Below are 25,907 nucleotides of genomic sequence, written 5' to 3' on the forward strand. Positions count from 1 at the left end.
GTGGCTACTGCTGGTTGGTGCCCTGCGTGGTTGGGGGGGTGGGGAGGAGTTACGGCTCTAACGACCCCTGTGTAATGCTTCAGAGAGGGCCGAACGAGTTCGGGTGCGCACTCCCGTTTACTTTTAACACCAACCTGCGAGGTAGGCAGTTTTGTTATCCACCCTTTACAGACGAAGAAACTAAAGCCCAGAACGGTTACGGAACCGGTCTAAAGTATCAAAGCTATGAGATGGTAGGATTGCACGACTCCAAGTGCTCTCGCCACTACATCACAGCTACCTACCATTTAGGGGATAGGAAACTGTATAACAGCTGTGGTAGCAGGTTCTCCTTTGCTTCAACCTCAGGGACAGCCCCTGTAAATACTGTGTTGTGTGCACCGCTGACCGTTTTTTTCCAACTTGAAGGTTTCACTGCCAGGGGCTTGCCAATACTCACAGGTCTGGCCTGGGCATCCCTGGAATGGCCTCTAGGTCCAGGAGGAGGATCCATTGTCTGACGTGGTGGTGTGGGGAGAGGGGGGAAGCTGAAGTGAGAAGAATCAAGTTGAAAAGGGAACCTGGTATAATTCAGGACGGGTCACAATTCAGAAACAGGACACTTGTGGGGCTAGTTTGCCCAAGCCTCTTAACTGGTTTAAATTAATTAGGATAACAATCCATGTGCTTTTGTTTAGAAGAGGTGAAAGATTCACACTCCTCCCACACACACCCCCCCCCCCCCCCAGTCACATTAAAGACTTGGGCATCCTCCTCCCCCGACCTGCTCTGGACCCTCCAAGTAGTCTGAGGCATTCAAAATGATCTCTCTCTCTGTCTCCGTATTAAGGATTACCGTCTAAAGATTGATTTGATCTTCCTGGGTGCCTGCTTTAATTCTCTGCTGCATTGTTACGGATCCTCCGCCTTTTCCAAGTTTTGGGGTAGTATTTTGCTTTTATGACTGAATAGGGTGGCTGGTGCCTGCCCTTGGGTGCCTTTCATCTGAAGATCTCCAAGCACTTAACAATAAGTCATTGGGCTTCACAAACATTAAGGTGACATGTCTGTGTCATTAGTCAGGATTTATGAGTTACGGAACAAGCTGGTGGTTGCAGAGATGGCTCAAGGTCCTGGGGTGGGTTCAGAGTGAGGCCTGTTCAGGGACCCAAGTCTCAACTGTTCTTGGTTTTTGTCTTCCACCCAGAATAAAGGCTTGGGCATCCTGCTCCCCCTACTCAGTCTCAGCTGGAGCTAAAAATAATAACATTTACTGGGTGTTTACCATGTGTTTAAACTATGCTAAGGATTTTTCCATTTAACATAACAGTCTTGTATAGTAGGCCTTATTATCAACCCCATTTTACATATGATGAAAATTGAGGCACAGACAATTAAGAGAGTTACCTGGGGTCATCCAACTAGTAAGTGGTAGAATCAGGATTCAAGCACAGCTAGTCAGTACACCATATTACCACCCCAGAAACTCCTGTTATGGAATACTAACACCCTTTGTTCTAAGGAACAATGCTGTTTTTCAGGGGACAAGTGTTCACTGAACATTTATGTGCAAGGTGATGTTAAACAGATTAATTCAACAAGTAGATGTGTCAGGTACTATGCTAGGTATTCAATAAATTTTGTTGAAAGAATGAGTATACAGTATAGATATTTGAGGGAGGGATTGGATAGTTTAACAGGACAGGGTCTGGGAAGGATAAGCTTATGCCAGGCTGAAGCAAAGATGCAGCGGTGGGAATGAATAACATTTACTGGAGCCTAGGAAGTCATATAAGAACAGAACATCAATCTCAACTTTTTTTCCCCAAACTCAGATTATTGATAATGACTGCCTGAAATGTTGTGTTGAGGATTCTGAGGAAAGAGTGCTAGGATTAATCAGTAATGTCTGTCATGTACTCCAGATGGATGATGGCCGTTGTATTAGATTGACTTATTGTTTGAAATTATTTACTTTCTCCTTCTCTGCCCATTGCCACGTGACTTGCAGTATCTCCTGTGGACGGAGTATATGTCTCATTTCATTGATTTTGGACTCCATCATTTTTCGTGTTTTGGCCAATGGGTTGTGAACAGATGTGACTCATGTCATGTTTGAGCATGTGAATTTACACTTTCTTGTTTCTCTCTGCCACTTAAATGGGCATATTCCACATGAGGGTTGCTCCTTCTGCCTGTGTCCCCGAATGAGAAGTGCTGCCCATGGTCTGCATATACGTAAGTCAGAGATCAATCTTTGTTGCTGCAAGCCACTGAGATTTTGGGATTGGTTGTTCTGGCAGCAAAGCTGACTAATAGCCATACCTGGGTAATGGTATAAAGTTTGAAAGGTAAATAGTATCAAGTGTGAAAGGTAAGTTTAAGCCAGCGTGTGAAGAATCTTGAATGCCAGGTGAGGCAGGGCCTGCTATGTGTTTATCAGAATCTCTTTCCTTCTTTTTCTTGGACACACAGCTGGACCACATTTTTCGGTTTCCCTCTAAGTGATGCAGTTCCATGCCTGGCCCGTGAAACCTCCCAAGGGAGATCCTCATGCTCTTTCCTTTTTGGCTTGATGCATAGGACCTTAAGTACAGTGGACTTGAAGGCTAAATGTTAAAGATCGTGGAGCCACAGGTTGGAAGGAACCTAACACCCTGAATCACTACTTGGCAGAGAACTGCCTGCTAATCGGGAACATGTGTTTTGGACTTCACTTGACCAAAAAATCAATTTCTATTTTGTTAAATCACTGAAATTTGGGGCTTTATGTTTTATAGTAGCTAGTGTTTTCCATCAGATTGAAAGATTTGGACTTGATTCCCATTAGGAGTAGGAAGTTAGTCACTGAGAATTTTTTAACAAGGAGAGTAATGTTGTGAAGACTGGTGGAAGTGACAGCTGTAGGGATTAAAGAATCCTTTTGGGACTTCCCTGGTGGCTCAGTGGTTAAGAATCCATGCTCCCAATGCAGGGGCCCCAGGTTCAATCCCTGGTCAGAGAACTAGATCCCACATTCATGCTGCAACTAAGAGTTTGCATGCCACAACTAAGGAGCCAGCAAACCGCAACTAAGGAGCCCACGAGCCACAACTAAGACCCAGCACAACCAAATAAATAAATAAATATTAAAAAAAAAAGAATCCTTCAGAGTGAGGTTGTGAGATCTTGGGACTGTTGCTGTTTTCAGAATACAGGCTGACTCCTGATGGGGCTGGGGGAAGATTGACATGATCTTTGGAAAGCTTTCTAGGGGCTGTGGAAGAAGGTGCTACAAAATGAATCCTATCTTCCTGAAGTTTAAAGTCTCTTTTATCTTTTGTAAAAGCCCTAACTCTGGTATTGCTTCGTCTAGCCCAGTGCCTGATACATAATAAATGTTGAATGGAAGGTGGTCTTGGACTCTTGGAATGTTTTGAGGAGCTACCACTTGTTGAATGCCTACTGTTTCCCCCACTGAATCATCACAATAACCCTGTAAGATGCTATCAAATTTTACAGATGAAGAATCTGAAACTCTAAGAGTAACTTGCCCAAGATCTCTCAGAACAATCTTATTCTGAAACCCATACCTTTTCCAATATAATAAGATGCTTTCGCAGAAAATCATAATGGCTAGTATTTGCTGAGTGCCTGCCATGTGCCAGGCACTCTGCTGGGTGCTTTACAAACATACAGGAGCAGCTGGTGCATCAGACATTGTAGGCTGTTACTAGTGTATCCAAACTGTGTACTCTATGGGAAGTAGGTGTCTTAGTCTGCTTAGTCTGCTGCTTAGTCTGCTCAGACTGCCATAATAAAATACCATAGAATGAGTGGCACAAACAACAGGAATTTATTTCTCATGTTTCTGAAGGCTGGAAAGTCCAAGATCATGGTGCTGGCTGATTTGGCTCCTGGTGAGGACTCTCTTCCTGGCTTGTAGACAGCTGAGTTCTCACTGTGTCCTCACATGGAAGAGAATGAGAAAAGACAAGCTCTCTGATCTCTTCTTATAAGGCCACTAATCCCATCATGAGGGCCCCACCCTCATGACCTCATCTAACCCAAATTACCTCCCAAAGGCCCCATCCCCAACGACTATCACATTGCTGTTTAGGGTTTCAATATATGAATTTTGAGTGAACACATTCAGTCCATACCAGTAGGAAAGACATTAACATTATTTTAGGGCAAAGTTGGATTCTTTCGGATTTCTCTTTAGGGCTCCTAACCCATTTTCTTTTGTCCTCTTAGTTCTTTGGCTTTATTTCTTCAGGCTAGGTGGAAGGGTGGTATAGTATAGGGTTCTCAATAATACTCAGGTCCTGGAGCTCCTCCTTCACTCCATGGACTCACAGACCCACTCTAATCTCAAAGTGTTCAGATCACCTTAGTCCTTCCTTTATTAGTGATGAGAAGATGTGGCTCTGAGAACTCATCCATCTATTTATTCTCATTCATTTATAGTTATTTATTCAACAGATTTTAAATAAGCATTATGTGTCAACTGCTGGAATAACAGCCAATGACAATGTAGCTTTCTGGTTTCAAAGGCCTTTTAACCTTCTTGGACTGATTTGATCCTCACAACCAGTACTATGAAATGGCTTGTATTATTATTGATACTATGTAATTTTTATTAATGACGAAACCAAGGCTCAGAAGTACTAAAGACCAGAGTCACAGAACTAGTATGATATTCAAATCAAGAATTTCTGGGACTTCCCTGGTGGTCCAGCACTTAAGTCCCTGCACTTCTAGTGCAGGGGGTGTGGGTTTGATCCCTGGTTGGGGAGCTATGATCCCACATGCCATGCCATGCAGCCAATAAAATAAAATAAAAAATAAACCTAAAAAGCGGTCTTGTCTTTAAAAAAAAAAAAAAAAGAATTTCAGAATCCTGGGAATTCCCTGGTGGTCCAGTGATTAGGATCCTGTGCTTCCACTACAGGGGGCATGGGTTCCATCCCTGGTCAGGGAACTAAGATCCTGCATGCCGGGCGGCGAGGCCAAAAGAAAAAAAAAAGAATTTCTGAATCCCAAGTGCTTCCCTCTGCCCTCTACATTCCCTTACAGTCCAAATTCTATGGTGCCTTAAGCCTGGTTTCTTGCCATTTTGGCCTCATTACCTTGATTCGTATATTAGAGTAGATATAACAGCTGCAACAGACAACCCCCAGATCTCAGCATCTTAACATGATAAACACTTATGTATCACATAATCTAATGTGAATATTTGTAGTTAAGTAACTTGGGAATCTGGATCTGTTCATGCTGTGGATCTGCCATTCTTAACCACATGGCCTCGGGTTGCCCAGGTGTCATCCTGCCAGCAGATGGAGAAGAGCAAGCATGTGGAGAAGCCATAACCACTATTTTTTATTAATATAAATTTTTATTTGTTTATTTATTTATTTATTTATGGCTGCTTTGGGTCTTTGTTGCTGCGCGCAGGCTTTCTCTAGTTGCAGCGAGCAGGGGCTACTCTTCATTGTGGTGTGAGGGCTTCTCATTGCGGTGGCTTCTCTTTGTTGCGGGGCACGGGCTCTAGTCGCGCGGGCTTCAGTAGTTGTGGCTCACTGGCTCTAGAGTGCAGGCTTGGTAGTTGTGGCGCACAGGCTCAGTTGCTCAGCGGCATGTGGGATCTTCCTGGACCAGGGCTCGAACCCGTGTCCCCTGCATTGGCAGGCGGGTTCTTTTTATTTATTTATTTATTTATTTATTTATTTATTTATTTATGGCTGTGTTGGGTCTTCGTTTCTGTGTGAGGGCTTTCTCTAGTTGTGGCAAGTGGGGGCCACTCTTCATCGCGGTGCGCGGGCCTCTCACTATCGTGGCCTCTCTTGTTGCGGAGCACAGGCTCCAGACGTGCAGGCTCAGTAATTGTGGCTCACGGGCCTAGTTGCTCTGCGGCATGTGGGATCTTCCCAGACCAGGGCTCGAACCCGTGTCCCCTGCATTGGCAGGCGGGTTCTTAACCACTGTGCCACCAGGGTAGTCCCCATAACCATTGTTAACCTCCTCAGTCCAGAAGTAACACATCACTTTTGCTTATATCCCACTGGTGATAACCAGTTATATGGCCTCACCTCACTGCAAAGGGGCTGGAGATCGAATTTAGCCATGTGCCAATTCCACTTTCCATCAACATGGGGTTGAGTCAACATTCTAGATTTGATAGAGTTGTCCTGGGAGGAAAGATACCTCTGGAAAGACCTTCAAATGTTGGTGGAGCCTCAGGCCCCAAGGTGACTGGTGATAGAAGTGGTCTTTTCCCCTCAATAGTGTGTTATTCCTATAGTTTTTATTATTTTTATACTCTACTGAAAAGTTTGAAAAATTTCACATTATTACAAAATAAACAAAGCTGTGTTATAGTCATAAATTTAGTTGTTGATTTTATGCACTTGACAGTTCTATCACCTTTCTAGCAGTTTCAAAATACTTCTCCCTGGGAAATTATGTGGGTGGGCACGTCCCCTAAGCTTCGCAGGCCTCCCCAGTGCCATGAGAATAGACAGGGTAACCCTGGAGCCTGGGAAAGCAGTAAGGAGGCAGCTCAGTCATCTTGCTGAGAGCTGCTTCTCATCTGCTAGAGAGAATGGAGCCAAGTGGGTAGGCTCAAGAGTTATTTAGGAGGTGGCATGGGCAGGTTGTGGGAGTGAAGCAGAGGGAGGCAAGTCATTTTGATGCCTATGGACGTGTGACTCTAAAAAAGTTAAACTTTTAGCTTAAAAGAATTGTCACTTAAATCAATGAGTGCAACAGACTCCCTAGCCCTATCCCTAACCCAGGGAGAAGGAAGAGTCATGGCTGATCCCAGGTTCCTGGCTTGGTGGAGGGTAGTTCCTTCTTGAGATGGGGACCTTAGTGGAAGGAGCAGGTGTGGGGGTGAGGCTGGGTGGAGGAAGTTGTTCTGCTTCTGGACATACATGGTCCGAAATACTTCCCAGTCTCCAGAAAGCCATTCCTTGTACTGTGGAGCTAGGCCTTCCTGGCCATCTTTCTGTTGCTCCAGACTTGCTCTTAAAGGAGAAGATTCAGAAATTCAGGCATTGGGAGAAACAGAGGAGCCAATCATAGATAAAATAAAGAGTGTGTGTGTGTGGGTATGTGTGTGTATTTGTGTATAAATACCATTACAGCAGGTTGGGATTACAAAGACAATAGATGTTCATCTGCCCTGTGCATAACATTGGCATGTTAATTAGCGCACATAAAAATGCATTGAAAAAGACCCCCCCCAAGTCTCAACCCCTCTCCTAATTGAGGAATCATCCTTCTCTTTTCTGGTTGCACCGCCAAACCCCTAATTCCTGTTGTGTAAGTTTGGGCTCTTCATACTTGAAAAAACTGGTCGGCCTCCCTCCTGCCATTTCAGGGTAACTTCCCTTTGTGCCTGCGTCAGAGTTATGGGGGAGGGAGCAGCTGTTGAGGGGCCAGGATGGGGGCAGAGACTGGCTTAGTCTGGTCTCAGTGGGTGTCCTTGTCTGTATCTATCTGGGTCCCTTTTCTGTCTCTTTCCACTCACAGATTGTATGGCATTTTGGAGGGTGGAGTGCCTGGGCACTCAGCCCACTACATCCCGCCCCAATCTGGCCCTGGGCACGAGCCACATGGTGCTGGCCATCAGCCTGGCCTCTTGCCCATCCATTATAGCCTCAGCTGCCAGACTGGCACAAGTATCAAAAGGAACTTCTACTAGGCCCTGACCTCCCCCAATTCTGTTCCTGGGGCCAAAGTGAAGGAGAGTCAGATGGAGAGAGCACACTCTTGGGTGGGGAACCAATCCCAACACCCACCCCCCATGGTGGAAGAGGGTGTCTGGGCCTTGGGGAGGACTGCTGAGGTGCTAGGCTGCAGTCCATGGAGGACCACCTTAGTCTGTGTATAGGCTGGGGGTAGTGTTGGGAGGAGACAGCATCAGTTGCTATGGTGTGAAGGCAGACTCCTTACTAGGTCCTAGGAGATGTTTCCCTTCTTCTCTCTGTGTCTGTACAAATCATGTGAACTTGTGCCTGTTTCCTACTTGTGGGCTTATCCCCTGGTGGGACCGTGCACAGAGCTCTGATGCTGTGGGGAGGGGCCTTTAGCTCTGCCCAGGCAGCGCAGAGGTGAACCTGCAGTGAATATTGCATGTCAGGATATATGAATCTGTCCCATGCGGGAATGACATCTGTGAGAGTGCTGTTAGGGTACAGGAGAAGTACACGTATGGCTGAGGCATCGGGCCTTTTAGTCCCCTGGTATGGACCAACTGTATCTGCTCTATGGGGCACATGAGTACCATATACACGGACCCTGGTTGTAGAAGACATGCACCCTCATTCCTGAAAGCAGCGGCCTGGTCCGGGTGTAGACTGTATCTGGGTGTGGGCAGCGAGGGATGGTCTTGGTGGGTGGTATGTCCCTGGAGAGTGCTGGTCATGCCTTGCCTTTACACCTATGTGAATTGTATGTTCAAATATGTGAATCCCCTCGAGAGATGTTGGGTGGTGAGGGGGTGGGAAGCCTGAAAAAGATGGGAGAATTTATGAGCTGCTTTTGTCGGGAGACAGTCGTAATGAAGAAAATTCAATTTTCTGCAGCTCGAAGAGTCAATATGTTAAATCTTGGAGAAGCTGTGGAGTGACAGCGGAATGGCAAAGTCAATGGGACGTGTGTGGGGGGAAGCCGTCTATCTGTGTCTGCAGTGAGGCTGCCTCCTTTCTGTACCCTTGAACTACAGCTGGGGACAGGATGGAACCAGATACCTGAGTTCCTGAAACTGCCCCTCTCTCCCTTCCTCCTCCAACTCAGTGGCCATCGTCTCTTGCCTCCTGCTTATAGGGAGAAAAGCTGCTCTTTCCCAGGCCCAATCCGATCCTAGCGCTTCCCCGGGAAGTCCTTCTCGTAGTCTAACCAGCACTCCCTCTTGCTCCAGTTACTAATTTCAGAGTGACTGTTTATAGCCCAAAGTGATTAGTAGGAAAATTTTCTTTTCTTTCTAATTTTTCATCCCCACTCTCCCCTCAGCTACTCCATGACTGGCCTCCTGTTTCCCAGCAAGTTTCAATTTTTCCTAACCAGTCTTTACCCCCTCCTTTCCAGCCTTCTGTTCTAGGAGGCAGGAGCGTGGAGGGGTGGGTGTTGGGGAGAGGAGAGGGAAGCTGGGGATTCCTCTGTGAGCCACAGTGTCACCAGGAGCTGTGATTAGCTGAGCTGCTGGCTGTGTAATTAGTGTGTGCCCGCGTCCCAGGGGTCTGGTGTGTTAACAGCGGGTCCCTGTGGTGAGTAACGAGATCGTGCCCATGGCTGGTTGCACACGCTAATTAATTAGTGCTCCTTTGGTGTTGAGGAATGAGGAGGATCTGGGGGAGGTGATGGTGGGGATGTCTTAAAGCCCAAGAGCCCAGCTCTTCAGAGCCCAGAGGTCACCTAAGGTTCTGCCGGAATGGGGGCATCAGGCTGGTGTGCAGGAGTTAGGGGTCAGAGACTTGGGAGCCCTAGCTGAAGAGAGGGAGTGTGGGGTACTGGGCTGTTGGTGGTGGGTGTCCTGGGCTGGGCTGGTGGAGGTGGATGGAGGGGAGGACAGCCCCCTCCGCTTAGGGAGGTTTCCAGGCTCAGGGCCTGTCTTAGAGCATCCTTTCTCCAGGTGGCCCAGAGAGGAAGGGAGTGGAACAGGGAGGAGGCATTCCAGACCCTTCCAGCCTTATTCCTGTCCCCTCTACCCTCCCTCACCTCACTAAGCCCAGCTTCTCAATCAGCCATTTCACACTTATTACACACTCACTGTGTGCACAGAGCTCCAAAAGTCTCTCTCACCGTTCTTACCATAATAACCACTGCCTTCCCCCTTGCCGCCCTTGCAGATAGAGACCCAAACTCCTCAGCTCCTGGGTCTATCTTAAGAGCCCAGAAGCCTCTTCTGAAGCCTGGGATGTGGAACCTAGATATCTGGGAGAAATATGGAAAACCTGAAGAAACAGGGGGAGGGGAGAAGGTTGGGAGAGAGCCTCACAATTTCCCAGAACAGTGTGGTCACTTACAGCAGCAAGATGGATTAAGGTGAGAGGAGAGGAAGAACTTCCAGTGAGCAGGCAGCTCTGCTCGTTTCCTGAGGCAGAAATCCTCCGCCGATACAGGAAGGGATCAGAAGGAAAAGGGACCCATAGAAGGAGATCCTCTCCCCTTGAGCGGTGGGATTCAGCAAGGCGGGGCGGGAGTGGGGAAGGGGAGACAAAATAGAGAAAACGGGCAGAAAAGAAGACGAGACTGCGGCAGGGAATCTTTGGCTTCCGTGTGGAGGCGCGAGTCCCATTCCTGCACACGGTAATTGCTAAATTACCCGCCATCTGCTCGGCTCTCAGACATAAATTATCTGCGAGGGGAAAAGGCGCAGAGGCTGCGCACTTTCCTTTCTCTCCCCCAAACCCAGCTAGGAGCAGAGGGGGTGCTCTTCCCTCCAGCCCGAGTGGAGGCGAGGGTGGTGGGACCACCTGATGGGGGAACAGTCACCCTTTGCCTCTGCCCTCTCCCGAGAGGGAGCGGCTTTGGGGTGACCGAGGTCCCAGCGCTGCCAAGAGTCCTTTCGGACTTGGGGCGGGGCGAGCTGTGGGCTGGCCTGGGCGGGCCTCGCGAGGCCACTTAGGAGGGGGCGGGGCGCGCCTTAGTGGGCGGGGCTTCTCTCAGGTGTGACCGAGTTGCCTCGGCAGGTTTTTCCCTAGTCACCCTCTACCTCCCCCACCTCCCGCCCACTGCTTTGCTTGTGGGGAGAAGTCTCCAGCTCTCGTTTACGCTTGTCCTGTCTGCCAGAAGGAAGAGAGGGAGGAGGGCAGGCAGAGGGCTTGAGGAGAGAGGAAAGGGGGTCAAACCTTCCTTTCATTCTGCTCTGAACCTCGCCCTTCCCCTCTAGAGTCTGAAGAGTAGCAGAGCTGTGAAAGCAGATGTAGGGGCAATGACTTGAAATGGGGCAAAATGGTAGAATGCAGCAGGTTGGAGAGATGGAGGTAATGGGAAAGCAGAGCCTGCTGGGAGATGGCTAAGAGAAGCAGGTGGTCAGGCTGGGGAGGTGAGCCAGGAGGAGAGGGGAGCAGAGTGGGAGATGGGCAGAATGAGGGGGTCAGAGAGATGGGGGTGGGACGGGGTGGGGAGGTGGAGTGATGCAGCAGGTGGAGGAGGATGGAGTGGTAGAGAGATGGGGTGGGGTGGGGAGGTGGAAGAACAAGGATGGGGCGATGCCAGATGGAAACTCAGAGATGGTCAGGGTGGTGAGTCTTCTAGAAGGAGAGCTGGAGGAGGATCAGGGTGGGGATGACAAACAGGAGTTCAGAAAGCAGGTCAGGCTCTGGAAGGAATGTAGGGAGCAGAGGCTGTGGCAGAGAAAGCAAGGGCGTTTGTGGGTCCTTGGAGGGTCCCAGGAAGGTGAGGGTAAGACCCCAGAGGCACTTCCCACTCTGAGGCAGAGGCGCGACTCTGGAGGGGAGTTGAGGAGGCCACTTAAGAAGCTGGGGTGGGTGTGCCCATGGGGATGGGGGTGTGTTGGGCGGCTTCCCAGCTCCGAGAGCAGAAGCTAGTGGGGTTTCTTCCGAGCGATTGTTTAGTATTCATGGGGCGACGCAATCTCTCCCACATCTGCTTAGCACAGCAAGTCCTGTCATATAACTGTCTCCCGCACTGTCTGTCCATAAAGAATGTCTCGGAATTGGTGTAATTCAGAGAAATTAATGACGACTTTCCGCGGGACTGCTCCCTGGGGGATGATTAACACTTCATCGTCCATCTGATGCGCGGGGCCCAGCGCTCCATTGCGAACATTTGGGCCGTGGCCAGCCGCATTAAAGGTTATTACGGAAAACGCGACCTGCAAACGGGCGAGAGGCATGATGGACCAGGAGGGGCGGGGGCGGGGGAGTCGGATGGAGCCGGCCAAGTCCGAGATCAAGTTTTCTGAGGTGCGCGCACCTGGGGGTCTGAGGCTGAGGGAGACTGGGTTTCTGTTTCAAGGACTGCAGGACTGGGAGGGTGTTGGGGAGACGCTCACCACGGGGGACTGGGGAAGGGGAGGAGGTGGCTTTCCACGGTGGACACGTTGCTGATGGAGGCTTTCCCTGTCTTTTAATCCTCACAGAATTATTGGGTAAACTTTATTTAACCCCATCTTACAGGTGATGAAACTGAAGCTCAGAGAGGTTATGTAAGGTGTCCTAAGTAACAGTTTATTAAGAGGTAAAGGCAGGATTTGAACTTGGGTCCTTGATTCCTGGGCTCTTGCTCTTTCCACCACTCCACTGGGCAGAAGGTCTCACTCTTTTATGTGTCCGCCTCAGCTTCAGGCACGTAGGGGTGTGTGTGTGTGTGTGTGTGTGTGTGTGTGACAGATAGGTGCTCCAAAATGTTTGTTGTATCAATGAATGAATGAGCTTTGCAGGTTCCACTTCCATGGTGTGGGCGAGAGTCCCAGAGACTCTGGAGGCAGGAAAGGGAACACAGCAAAGGAGTTTCAGTTTGGGTCATGAAACTGGAAATAGGTTTCCTGTGGATTTCCATGCTTCCCCCCACCCCCTCCCGGGGCATTCTAGACTTCTAGAATCTAGAGGGCTAGGCTCTTCATCCTTAGTCAGAAGAAAGGAGTAGAGACACATGTATGTATGTATACATGTGTGTTTGATGAATGTAGGCGTGTGTGTAAGTTTGTGTGTATATGCTTGTCTGTAAGTGTATGAGTTTATGAGCATGTGTCTTTGTGTTGCATACGTGTGAGAATGTGATGTTTGCTTGTGGATATGTGTGTATTTTGAAGGTATGTGTCTATGGGTATGTATGAGTGTGTGCCTCGGTGTGTATCTGCGTGTGTGCAGGTGAGTGTGTGTATGACGTGTGTGGTGCCACGGGGAGAGCCTCACAGCTGAAGATGTCTTTCATTTGCCCAGATCTCTAGCATGTTCCAGGATGTGGTGTGTGGTTGGGCTGAGGTGAGAGGCCAGGAGAGGAAGGCTGTTTCTGCTTGGGGCGTGGGGGATTGGGTAGCCTGATCATTGGGTGCCTCTGCCCTGCCAGGCGTGCGTCGGGGTCCCGGTTCTGAGGCTGGGTGAAGACTGGGCCCTGAGGTCTTCACTCAGGGCTTGTATTGGATGTGCTCAGAGGCCCTGCTCTGACCAGGGAGGGAGATGAGGAGGTGGAGCCCAGACAGTGGAGGAGTGAGGCCTACTCTGCACCTCTTCCCCCACCAGGTTTTAGGAATGTCTTCTAAGCAGGCTGCAATTCCTAGCTCTAGGCTCCACCCATTCCGCCTTAGGGTGGTAGAGTCCCTGAAAGGCTTTGTGTGAAGCCTTCTGACTCTGGGGGGACCATAACCACAGTGAAAACTCCTCTCTCTAGTCAGCACTACCCAGACAGGTCCAAAATAAATGTCCTTGTCTCTTGGAGATGTACAAGCTGAGGCTTTCAGACCCCTTGTGCTGGGAAGTTCTTCCTGAGTCTAACCTCAAATCCTCTTGCTGCACCCTGTGCCCAGTAAGCCCAGGCCGAGTTTGTGAACTTGGAACCTAGCACCTCCTGCCCCTTGGCATGGAAACAGTTTCCTCTGAATAGGGGAGTGGGTCTGGAGTTTAGGGACACTGAGAGAATGGGGGGCTAAAGCCTGGCGGATCACAGATAGGTCGGACCATTCTTGGGGAGGAGGGCAATGATAACAGGACAATTTTAGAGATGGGAGTTCAGAGACTGTGGGTTCCAACTCCCTTACTTTACAGACAGAGCCTCAGAGGTGGGAATACTCAGTGTCCCCTGCTCCATGGTGGCCACCTCTGGAAAACCCAGGCCCCTGACTCCTGGTCTAGGAATCCTTCTTGTGTCCCATTTGGAGAACCCTAGACTCTGCTTCTATTCTCTTGGTTTTAAGGGGGCGGGGAGAGAGGGAGGAAACTTCAGCTAATTGGGGGGCTGTCTCCCTTCTTCTTGCTGAAGCCTCCAGCGACTCCTTCCCAGCCTTCCCAGCTGGCCTTTGAGGCCTCTCACCCACCAACACCTGTTCCTTCAATTTCCCATCCCCCTCACAGGACCCCGCCATCTGCTCTCTTAGATGCACCTGGGCAGCCGTCCCAGCATTTGGTCCTCCCCTACCCTCTCCTAGCCTCATGGTCTATCCCCAGTCTGAACCATTTCCTCTCCTCCTCTTCCTGCAGACTAGCCTCTCGACCCTTTGCAATATCGCCCCATACTCTCCTTCTCTGGGAAATCTTCCTTGATTAATCCTCCTGTTTCTGGATCCCAAACGTTCTCTTTCTAAACCACTGCCAGGGTAGCTGCAAGTCTCTCCTCATTCTTTTGTCTCCTCTTTCCAGCTGTGTACCTTGTCTCTGTTTCCCACTCCCACCTCTGAATGGAAGGTGCTTCTGTGGGCAGGGCTGTTTTCTCCTCCCTCCCAGGACTCCTCTCCACACACCAGGAAGGTCAGGACTGCTGTGGAGAACTGACTGAACCCTGCCCTGTTTTCTGTGTTCTGAGAATGTCAGAGATAATGGCGTCCAACTGGGTCTCCTCCTAAGGAGGGAAGTGGCAGTGCAGAATAAACACCTTCCCGGTGTTTATTCTTGGTTAGACCTCACCCCCAGCTCCTGTTCCTCTTCCTGTTCTTGGTTGCCTCTGGCCCAGTTAACAGGTCCCTCTAGACTACTGCCCTAGTAACCCTGGGATTCTGGGCCTGGTGTGGGGAGTGACAGGCAGCTCCACTATGATGCCACAGGGTTGGCATCCTGCCTGGGGAGGAGGGGGTGGGATGAGTGGAGATCTGGGTGGAGGAGAAGGTCCTGGCGCTGGTGAGGCATCAGCTCTAGCTCTGGACCAATTGGTGTATTGGCCGCCACCTTGTGGCAGGCACTGAGAACTGCAGGGACGGGGGCCTAGTGCTAAGAGTGGGATCTCCTGGCAAGAGAGCTGGGAAGGCCGGTAGGGGTGTGCACTGTGAGGGTAGCAGGCCTCAGAATTCCTAATTGACATTGGTGGTTTCTTCAGGGAGCTTTTGAATTCTTAATTGACAGGGGAGTAGAAACCTGGGAGGAAAGCCAAGTGGCAAGGACACTTCTACATGGAGAGAGATAATTGAAACTCTGTCCTCAAGTCTCAAACCTACTATTCAAATTCTCCCTCCCCAAAAGAGTCCTAAAAGGGAAACAGCCTGAAACGAAAGCAGGAGGAGTTGAGGTATGACCTGCAGAAGAACTTCCTAATAAATCCCAAAGTGTATTTGGATGTCACTGCTTCTGATAGTTGCACAGCTTTTTCAAAGCCACCCCCTCCCCCCATACCCAGTAAATGGCCCACCTTCTCCAGGTTCCCTGATCTCATCATGCTCAGCTCATTGGGCCTATTCAGAAAAGTCCAAGTTCCTTAGCCTCCCCTACCCCAGCCTGTGCTGTGGCTATGACCAAGATGCTAACCTGGGAAGTCCCTTCTGTGGTCTAACTCCAGTCCTTCCTATAGCACTGGAAATGGAGAGAACCACCATACAGCTAGCAGATCTGCAGAGGGGAAGGTGGCCAGAGAAAGGAACCTGTGAGGAAGGTTCTGAGGGAGGGCAGTGCTGCCTCAGTTTCTCCTTCATTCTTTGCTCCCCTGTCCTACTGGATCCTTGGAAATGAAAGGGGATGGGACAGAGTGGTCCACTTCATGGGAGAACTCTCTCTGCTTGGACCTCAGGATTCACAGGTGCTGGGGGAAGGCGAACCCCTGAGTTCCAATCATGGCCCTCGTTATTCTCTTCTGTAGAACAGGTATTGTGGGGAGGGAAGATGGGGGCAGGGTTTTGTCTTCATCAGCCTGAGTCTTTCTGGTTTCACCTAGGGTCCCTGTGAAGGCTTCTTCTTTCCCTGTACCCAAATCCCGGTTCCTCAGAAGCCCTCACAATGATCCCTCCTCCTCCACCCCCCAAGTCCAGCCCCCCTCCTTGGCAGGCTGAGAGTCAATGAATCCTCCCCACCATCTTCCCTCTGCTCCTGGTGGCACTGCTTGGAGATCTTGGCCAGGAGCTCTGGCTCTGCAGGCTCCGGATCGGGGCTATGCCCCGACACCATCCCTCTGAGGTGCCATTCCTCCCCTGCCTCATTTGCTGCCTCTGACCTTACTGAGTTAAATTAAAAAGCAATGTTCTGTGTGCGGCTCCAGCCCCGTGGAGCTTGACTCAGGGAAGACGAACACAATTACCGGCCCCTCCATCTTCCTCTCGTCTGGCTGCCTTATAATTTTTTCCCCCGCTGCCTGGTATGCAACATTTATGTTTTTAATAACACCAGAATGGTTTTGACCTTGGGAATTCATAGCAGAATGGGCACCGTGAGAGGCCCCAACGTGATTGGCATTTGTCTCAGTACTTTGCAGGGAGGAGGCTCTGGCTGGTGCCTCCTCAATACTGGGGAGGGTGTGGGTGCTGCCCCCGAGGGTCTAGGGGGACATCTCAAAAGCCAGAGTGGACAAAGAGGCACATGGGGAGGGGGGAAGACAGGGGGAGGGTTTTGTCTTTTCAGATCTCCCCTGGAGGATGAAAGTTGGAATAAGGTGTTTGAGAGGCTGGGATATTTTTCTCCTCTTGTTTTATAGGGAAGGAGTCCTGGATGGGGGAATGGCGTGGAGTACACATGTGGGGGGCTATGCGGAAGGCGTGGGATGTGGCAGCCCTGTATGCACGTACTCACAAGTGAGTTTGGAGTTTGCATGCATTTCCAACCCCCCCCCCCCCCCCCGCAGGCTCCATCCCTCCTCACTCACTCTCACCTTTGTCAGCTCTTTAGCCCCAAGGAGAGTAGAAGGAGTGAGGACCGGCCAGAAGACTGGGGTCATACTCAGTAGAAGACTGAGGTTACACTCAGTAGAACTTCCCCGCTGAGTGTGAAGGGAATAGGACAGAGCCCTTACCTGGCTTGCAACTAGGTTTTCTTCCTTGTCCCTCCCACCTTTCCTTCTCTCTCTTTTCCGTGCTCACCTCTCCAGGTGACTCAGCTTTTGAGGTTAAAGGAGGGCTAGTGGCAAGAAGGATCTGGAGGAGGAGGAGGCCGGTCAGCAGAGGATGGGAGAGGCAAGGAGCAGTGAAGGGCCTGGGAGAGAGGATTGCTGGGAAGAGAGAGTGGAAGACCCTGAGTGGCCCCTCTCCTCCATCTGAACAGGGCACTGGTAGGAGGCACCAAGGTTACAACTGGGAAAGTGCATCTCTGTCTCAGCTTTGAGGAGCCTCTGCAAATGCAGTGAAAATCGCAAATTATAAATGAAGAGAAATTCCTCTTGCAGTTCAGGAAGTAGGAAGAGAGGGGTGGAGGGGTGTGTGCGCCTAAGGATGAGGGGGGTGCAACGCTGTGCTCTGTGGTTAACAGTCCCACATGCACCAGTTATATATGTAAACATGGGGAAGAGTGTAGCTTTGACATTGATTTTTTTTTTTTTTGGCCGCGTCATGCGGCTTGCAGGATCTTAGTTCCCCAACCAGGGATTGAACCCAGGCCCACGGCAATTAAAGTGTTGAGTCCCAACCACTGGACCGCCAGGGAATTTCTGACATTGATTTTTTTTTAAACCAAAGGTTGTAAGCTGGTTTTCCATTGGGGCCTGTAAAGTATGCTTTTCTTTTTTTTTTTTAAATCTAAGCTGGTGTTTATTTATTTTTATTTTTTATTTTTTTTTTACAACTTTTTTAAAAAAAATTATTTATTTATTTATTTATTTATGGCTGTGTTGGGTCTTCGTTTCTGTGCAAGGGCTTTCTCTAGTTGTGGCGAGCGGGGGCCACTCTTCATCTCGGAAGTATGCTTTTCTTTCAGGAAAGGCAACCAGCATAATGGGAATACCCTTGTGTTGAGAATCAAGAAAACTTGGGTTCTAGGTCTGCCTTCAGTTATCAGCTTGGACCCTATGAAATGTCCCTTCTTTGAGCTTGGGTGTCATTTGCTGTACAATCGTGATGGAAAAGCCACAGGGCCCTTCTGTGCCAGCAGACCCAGTGCTGGGGGGCCAGAAAATGGAAGGGGGCTGGGGTGGTTGGTAGGTGATGGCCTTTCAGGGGCCTGAGAACCAGAGAAGAGATGCTGGTGGAGAGGGATGCAAGAGGGATTTCCTGAATTCGGAAATTCATGGGTTCTTGCTGGAGCAAGACTCCCCCAGCCTGGGCAGTCCAGCCCCATCTCAGCACACAGGGCCAAGGTCTGGCTCTGCAGGGAGCGCCATTCTCTGCCGCCCTCCTGTGGCCGCCGAGCCCTTTGCAGGTCGCCGCTGAGAAGGTTCCACCTAAGTCCGCAGAGCTACGTCCCTCGCCCCCTGGTGGAAATTGCGTATATTACAAGAAGCGATCTTCGGTTGTTCAACAGCATCTTCCCCCCCAACTAGCTTCCTAGTTTCTGGAGGCCTTCATGACTTCCTTAAAGCTGGGAAGGTCTTCCTGACATTCGACCCTCCATACCATTGCCTGACATTTTAAGTTTTTCTTTTGGGGATGTGCGGTGGAGACAAGGGGCTGAGACCAAGATATGGGCCAGAGAGGGCAATTTCTCTCCCTCCTTGGGTTCCGTCTACAACCCCAGTTTCCTAGGATCGTTGGGAGTTCTCAAAGAAAGATATCAGGGTCTAGTGACATTCCTGGAGAAAATGGGTCTGGAGCGGACCAGGCATTATGCGTCTGGGCTTCCGTGAATTTGCACCTGAGCTCAGTTGTCAGCAGGGAGATGGATTGGCAGGAACCAGGAGGCAGGAGACAGGGATGATGGAGGGAGATGGCATATTTGACAGATGCTGACAGGGCTCGTTATTTGCTAGCTCTGGAATCCCCTCCCACCCACCAGGCTGCCCTTGGCCCTCCCCTTCTAGTACTCAGAGCTCCTTAGTGACTGACTATCTTTGGGGAGAAACCTCGTGGGCCAGGCTGCATTGGGGAGGGAGAGGAGGCGGGAGGAACACCAGGTAGATGATGGGATGGAGTGGTTGGAATGACTGAGATTTGGAGCTGGGGTCTGATGATCTCTGGGGTGCTTGGAAGGCTTCGCAGGGGAAATTGTCAAGGGAGCAGTTGCTGGGGGTGAGTGAGGAGAGGGAATGGGGAGGTATATTTAAGGGAATTGAGCTCCACAGATTTAGGTGCTAATTTTGAGAGAACTGGTGAAATATGAGTCAATAATTTTATTGGGAGCTTCCTATGCACAAGGAAGGGTTATAGGTGCTATGTGGGGGGATGAAAGAGGGCCACTCATCTCTCTCTCCTCCTTGGACTTGTTGGCTTCACGTGTGCCTGTCTGAGAGGTGCAAGGAGCTGCTAGGCTATTCTCGACCCGGGATGATGCTGAGAAAAAGCCCCCGGGCGCGTTTCTGGTCTTCACACCCCCCCCCCACACCTGCCCCCCTCGGACAAAGCACCTCCAGGCGACCTCCCACCTCTCCTCATCCCTTTTCTCTTAAAATGCGTAAGACGTGTGGATACCAGAGTGAGAGAAGGGGCCCTCGGGTCCCCTCCCAGAATTTCCAGTGGCTCCCAGTAGACGAACTGGGGCGGGGGAGGGGTGAGCCACACGACCCTGAGCGGCGGGGTAGCGGGCAGGGAGGGGCAGGCGTTTGGAGTCGTGGAGAATGTTGGGCGAGGAGGAGAAGGCTGCAGTCGGAGCCAGCGCTGCATCCTAATCAGCGCTGCGGAGGCTGCGCCGCGCGGCCGTCAATCTTCCACACAAAGGGCCGCCCGCTCGCCCCCGTCCCCTCGAAGCCCTCCGCGGCAGCCCACCCATGCCTGCGGGGCAGGGCGGAGAGGCAAAGAAGAGGGAGACAGACACACAGACAGGGACAGAAAGGCCCAGTAAATTCAAGCCAAGATCGACACTGTGGGACCAACATGGCAGAGTCGGTCACAGCACCCTGGAGATTAAAAGAGATCGAGACACAGAGGGAACGGAGACAGACACTGGCAGAGTGGAAATTAAGAGACAGGAGAGAGACCCAGAGACAGGAGAGAGCAAAGAGAGAGGAGCATCCGGAGAGCAGAGAGAAAGATGGAAGACACACACAAAAACAGAGACACCCAGAGGCCAGAGACAGACAGGGACTCAGAGACAGGAATTGGACCCAAGCCACGGGGAAACCGAAAGTCATGGACCCAGAGCCAAAGGCAGATCCACCTGGGGCCAGGGCGAAGAGAGAGGGAGATAGAGAAGGGAAGAGAAGAGATGGGAGCCAGAGGAGGGGGTGGGGAGGCAGTGAGAAGGGGCAGGTCGAGGTTGCAGAGGATGGGATGGAGACCCTGAGTCTGGGGCTCTGCTGGCTTCTCAGAACCTGGGACTCTGTTGGGAGGAGAGGCTTAGTGTGTGTGTGTGTGTGTGTGTGCGTGTGCGTGCGTGTGTGTGTGTGTGTGTGTGTGCAGGAACACAGCCATTAGAGCTCTAGTCAAAACGCCAGAATCATCTGGTGGTGAACTAGACTTCCACACACCCTGCCTCCGCAGCGACTGCTCTGAGCAGTTGAGGTACAGCATGGAGGAGAGAACAGAAAAAAGATGGAAGTTAGAGAAAGACTGAGACTGAAAAAGGAATGGCAGAGCCTCAGTAGAGATCAGGGGAGAGAAACTGATATTGAAAAAGGGAGTAGAGAAATTGACAGAACACAGAGACAGACAGAGGTGGAGAAAGAAATATGACGAGGCGTGTGTAGATGAAAGACATGGAGAGGGAGGGAGCCTCTAACTGCAGGAGGGAGAGGGACATGGAGAGAGACTTGGCTGTTGAGAAGAAGGCAGACTAAGGGGGGCGGGTAGCAGGCAGGGCACCTGTCTCTCCAAAGAGGTTGGGCTGGGATGAAACAACTCTTTGGGTGAGTTGGGGAGGCAGTCCACGAGTGGATTTTTGGGGTGACCTTGTCTTTTTTTTTTTTTAATACAAGAACCTATTCCAATGCATGCCATCTTCTTCAAAGTAGCACTTTCAGCTGCTGCTACTGCAGTTGCCTGGTCATTCCTGGCGTTCCTCTTTGGGGATCACCTTTAGAGCCTGCTGTACAGCTCTGAGCATCCTCACCAGAGGCAAATTTTTATTCTTTAGGGTGGATCTAATTTTTGAAAAGAGCCAAATTTTCTCCAAGGGTGCAGAATGAGGTAGCACCCAGTTGGGAAGCAATACTGGGAAGCAGTATTTCCAGTTAAGAACAAGGTGAATGTGGGAAGACCCAGTGGTGGGTATGTCCTCCAAAGTGGCACTGAAAGGTCATTCTGAAGGAGATACTTGCAGGATGTGACAGAAGGAGACTTTCCTGATGGCTTCTTGAGGATCAGTTTCATTTTTCTGTCTGTTAAAACCAGGTAATAGTACTCCCAGGAACATTCCAGCCTGGCACTGAAGCCTGGCACTGAAGCCTGACATTGGCCTGAAATATTTGGTCAAGTGGTCCTGCCCTTGGGGCGCTTACAGTCCCTCTCCCTGCCAATGTAATAGTCAAAGTAACCTGGTGACACTCACCACTGCACAGATCAACAAGTGCAAACGACCAGGGCAGATTCAGAGTCAATTAGTTCATCAGGGAAGGCTGCCTGGAGGAGAATTATATGTAGGCTGTGGAGGGAGAAACCCAACAAGGCATGGAATGGAGTAGGAAAAGAGGAAGAACACCTCTCTGATGGTTCTGGAGCAGGAGCAAACCATCACCCAGGCAGGGGATAGCTTTGCTGGCCTGGAATAAAAAGTTGGGGTGGGGAACCAGCATGAAGGGGAATTGAGAGGGGCACATTTTGAAGGTGGGGCTGGGTGATCTGAATTTGCTGTGAGAGGCATTGGGGCCCACTGGATGGTACAGTGACGTGTCAGGCAGTGACACGTTCACGCACAACTGTCTGGAGAAGCGTGTACCCAAGTTCGCATGTCTTCTGTGTGTGTGTGTGGGGGGCGTGATCCAGCTGGCTTTGTGCCCCAGGCTCTCGTCTTTCCATCTGCATGTGTGATTGGCAAGTTGCTGTGTCTGAGAGCGTTTGTTCATTTGTGTGTTTCCATGTGGTCTACGTGTGAATGGCATCTCGGTTGTTTTTGTGTGTTTTATTTGGCTACATGCAGTGGAGGGCAGTGTATGTGCGCGGGAGCGTGTGCGTGTGTGTGCGCGCGCGCGCGTGTCTACAGGAGAAATGGGGTCGGCAGGGAGCCCTGGCTGCCCAAGCATCACCGTCTGTCTCTCTCCCTCCACTGGCTCCATCGGCCCTCGCTGAGGTCGTGACAAGGAGGCAAACAGCAAAACGGCAAAATGCTACGCCCAGAGCGACCAGAAACATTGTAAGCCAAGCGAGACTCCCCCTGCGGAGGAGAAACCGGCTTGAACAGCCAGGACAGACCGACAGACACACAGTCCCCACGCACAGGCCGCTCCGCGGTCGCGCTCCCGGTAGCAGGTGCACTCACACGCACACGTACTCAGTCACACGCAGGCCTGCCACGCACAGGACACACGCACTCGCTCGTGACCTCCCTCTCCCCCACCCCCTCCTCCGAGCCCTGCCTTCCATCCCCTCCAAACGCCTGCCTGCCTGCCTGCCGGGGTTTGGGGCGACGGGGCTGGGGGCGCTCGCTCGGACCTCGGAGCCAATCACCGGATGTTTAATTGCTCCTTTGGCTGTGTAAGGGTGTGTGTTTGTGCGCACTCCCTCCTTCACTCCTTCCCCAGTCCCGCCACCTCCTACCCCCCTTCCGGCCCGCCGCAGTTTCCGAAATCTCACGGCGGCTGAGAATTCATTAGCGGGGGGCGGATGTAAACGCAGCGCGGTGGAACGTTTTAATTAGGCCTGAACAATAAACAAGCTAAACGAGGCGCGCAGGGCTCCCTGGCGGGCCCTCAGCCTCCTCCGCGCGGCGCGGACTCATTACAGCTGCAGCCAATTTCATGCCAGCGCCGAGCACGGGCTGGGCCAGGCAGGGGTGGGCAGGGAGTGCGGGCGCGCTCGGGGTCCACAGGGCGCGGAGCGGGGGCGGCCGGCTGGGCCGATGCCCGCCCCGCCGGGGTCGCGGCTCCCCCATTTCTCCACCATTCATCTGCTTTCCTCAGTGTCCTTGAGATGAAGGTCCCTTCCCCCACCAGACGGCCAGAGTGAGCTTCTGGCTTTTTTTTCGGGTCTATCTCTTCCTCGCTTCTCTCTCCGTCCTTCCCTCCCACTCTCCCTCACTGCGGCTGACTTCAGCTCCCCCTCTCCGCGCTCTGCCTCTAACCCTCGGGTCCTCGTTTTGTTCCAGTCTCCGTGTTTCTTCCACAGGGTCTCTCCCTCCCTCTTCCGAGTCACACTTTCCCTTGAACTTTATCTTTCCTCCGCCTGCCTCCGCCATCGATCTCTCCTTCGCCTCGTAGACGACGTAGCCCGCTTCCTCCGCGCCGTTGTCCTTCAGCTCTGTCTACACGCGCCTTGGCCTCCTCCTCCACGTTCTCCTTCCTCTCTCGCGCGCTCCGCCCGCGGCGGCCGCAGCCTCCCAGCCCGCGACCGGGCCCTCTGTTTCTGCCCGGGGCTCTTTCTTTGACCTGTCTACCCCTAGGTTTCAGGTGTGGTCCCTGGGCTTTGCCCCCACCCCATCCTGATTCGGGCTCTTCTGGTCTGAGCCAGAGTTTGAGTTTGGTCTGTTTTTTTCCTCTGCCTTCCTTTTGTGAAGCTGCAGGCATGGATTGCTGGCTCCCAGTCTCTGCCAGGACTTCCCTGGTTGTGGGTGGCAGTTGTTAAGCAGTGGGTCTTGGGCTAAGTTTGAATCCCAGCCCTAGTTCCTCACCGTGTAGCCTCTTAACCTGGGCTTACTCACCTGTAAAATGTGGGAAATAATCTTAGGTGCGATTAGCACTGCGATTATAGATGTAACACACTTGACACATAGAATGTACTCAATAAATATTAGACCATTATTATTCCTCACCCTTCCTCAATTTGCTCCCCCCGTCTCCTTAGCCTGGAGTTAAAAAATGTTTCGAGGAGAGAAGAACCAAAGTAATAGACTCTATAGGCCCCAAACCAATTGAATATCAGGAATTTTATATGGTTCAACCTAACAAATGCTCTAAGCTCTGAACCCTGAGTGTGGACAAGAAGGGAGGATGGGGATTGCATTGAACCGCAGAACATAGGAAACCACGTGGATTGGTGCACTGGACTGAGCAGATTCAAACCCAGGGAGTATGGGGCATGCCCAGAGTCCAAGCTGTGTCAGTCCTGCAGCGGCTGCTCTCTGTAGATGCAGGCATGGGACTGGATCTGCTGGGAGGCTGCAGTGTGTCTAGGAGTCCAGTTTCCCCAGTACTCCAACCACAGACGGGAACTAGACTCCTAGAGCCTCGGATCCACATCTTCCTCTCCCCTCCATGCGGGTCACACAAGCGCGCGCACACACACACACACACACACACACATCCAAAGGTGCCCTGGAATTCTAAAGGAAAGCAGTACCGTGCTGGAGAGCAATTCCCTGCAGCTGCCTGGACACTAAACCTTACAGGGCAAAGTGTGGGCTCAGAATTCTATCCCTGCTTGGGTTCTTTCTCACTTCCCTCCTCTCTCCTAGGGAGCAGAATCAGTGAGTCACACACTCTGCCGGAGTAGAGTGAGGGGAGATCCAGAGGGAGGAGCATGGGCCCTGCCTTGGGAGAGCTCGTAGGCTGAGGGTAAGATGAGGCTAATAGCCAAGACCTAGAGGCACTCTGGGCACTCCCCCATCAAATGCTTGTGAGTTGAGTTGGTCAAAAGCAACTGGGCCAACGACGTGACTGTCAACAGTCATGCCAACATGACTCTGATGACAGGAGACTGGGAATGACTGAAGGAGGGAAGGTGGAGGAAGACGAGGAGGAGGTCTAGAAGACTTCTTAGAAGACAAGGAAAATGACACCCATTAAGTTAGCTGGGAGCAGGAAAATTGAGAGGAGAGGGACAGAGTTTGAGCTCTCAGTAAGTGCATTATCTTGGGGTAGGCAATGTGAACCTTGGAGGCAGATGAGGAAGAAACACGTAGATCCGAATGTAAACGCGCCTGTGTTCTCTGTAGACGCGCCTGTGTTCTCCGTTTGGGGAATGTGTGCTGGGGAGGCAGGGGGATGGAGGAGGCAGGGTTTGGGAGGGCAGCATTGCTGGAGGGAGGAGCTTGGGCTGAGATGTCCCAGAGGACCATCCCTCCAGGGATGGGACGTGATGGGGTGGCGGTGGTGGTGATGCTGTGGAGCAATATAAGTGTCCCACGTTGTAGCTCCACAGTGACCCTGGGCTGGGTGGACGAGATGCTGGGAAGCCAGGCTGACTTCCCTGGCCTTGCTGTGGCCTCTCACAGGGTGAGGATAAATGAGGCTGGATTTCATGGGCTAGTGAGACGCGGCTGGGTGGAGACAGCTGCTCAGACTGTGAAATGTGGGGAAGAGGCCTCCTGGGGTCAGTAGACAGAAAGAGGGAGAGGGAGATGGGGATGGGGAGGGGTAATGGGAAGACCAAAAGCTTTGAGACCTTTATCCTGGCTACTCACCCCTTTCATGGATTGAGTTATGCATTTTAAAGCTAAAAATCTTCAATCAATTACCTGGTTTAGCCTTCCATCTTCAGAGGTTAAGATATTACTTCCCCATTTCACAGATGAGGCCTAGACAAGGTGACTAACTAACAGGGGTCTCCTGAGCAGAAGATGCTGAAAAAGGCACCAGGAGGCAGGTTTTTTGCCCTCTGGGGATTAGTCTCTCCTTTACAGAACTAGACCCCAAGCCTGGCTGCTTCCCAAGAAACAGTACCTGCAGGAGTTGGCACCACACACACAACTTGATTCCTTGCTCTGCCACTTACCAGCTCTGTGAACCAAAGCAAGTTACTCAACCTCTCTGTGCCGTAATTTCATTATCTATAAAATAGCGATACCAGTACCTGCTTCTGTGGCTTGTGATTGAGGATAAAATGAGATTTATGCCAAAGAACTGTGTACAGTTGTAAAGATTTATAAATCTAAAGGTATTAGGCATTTAAAATCATC

General features: G+C 51.2%; 1 long non-coding RNA gene across 3 annotated transcripts in view; it reads left to right on the forward strand.

Moving 5' to 3' along the window:
* The window catches only part of LOC137775645 (uncharacterized), a 169,904-nt gene that overhangs the window by 44,730 nt on the left and 99,267 nt on the right, over positions 1–25,907 (forward strand). The window contains exons 1-2 of one of the 3 annotated variants that reach the window (XR_011076052.1): positions 67–141; positions 16,537–16,633. The exons of 1 other annotated variant lie outside the window; for it this stretch is intronic. This is a non-coding gene — a long non-coding RNA (uncharacterized lncRNA). Of the gene's footprint in view, positions 1–66; positions 142–16,536; positions 16,634–25,907 lie in introns of those variants that run through there. One more of the 3 variants, XR_011076053.1, reaches the window with a different exon arrangement.

This window comes from Eschrichtius robustus, chromosome 13 (assembly GCF_028021215.1).
Source record: "Eschrichtius robustus isolate mEscRob2 chromosome 13, mEscRob2.pri, whole genome shotgun sequence".
In the NCBI taxonomy this organism is placed as follows: Eukaryota; Metazoa; Chordata; class Mammalia; order Artiodactyla; family Eschrichtiidae; genus Eschrichtius; species Eschrichtius robustus.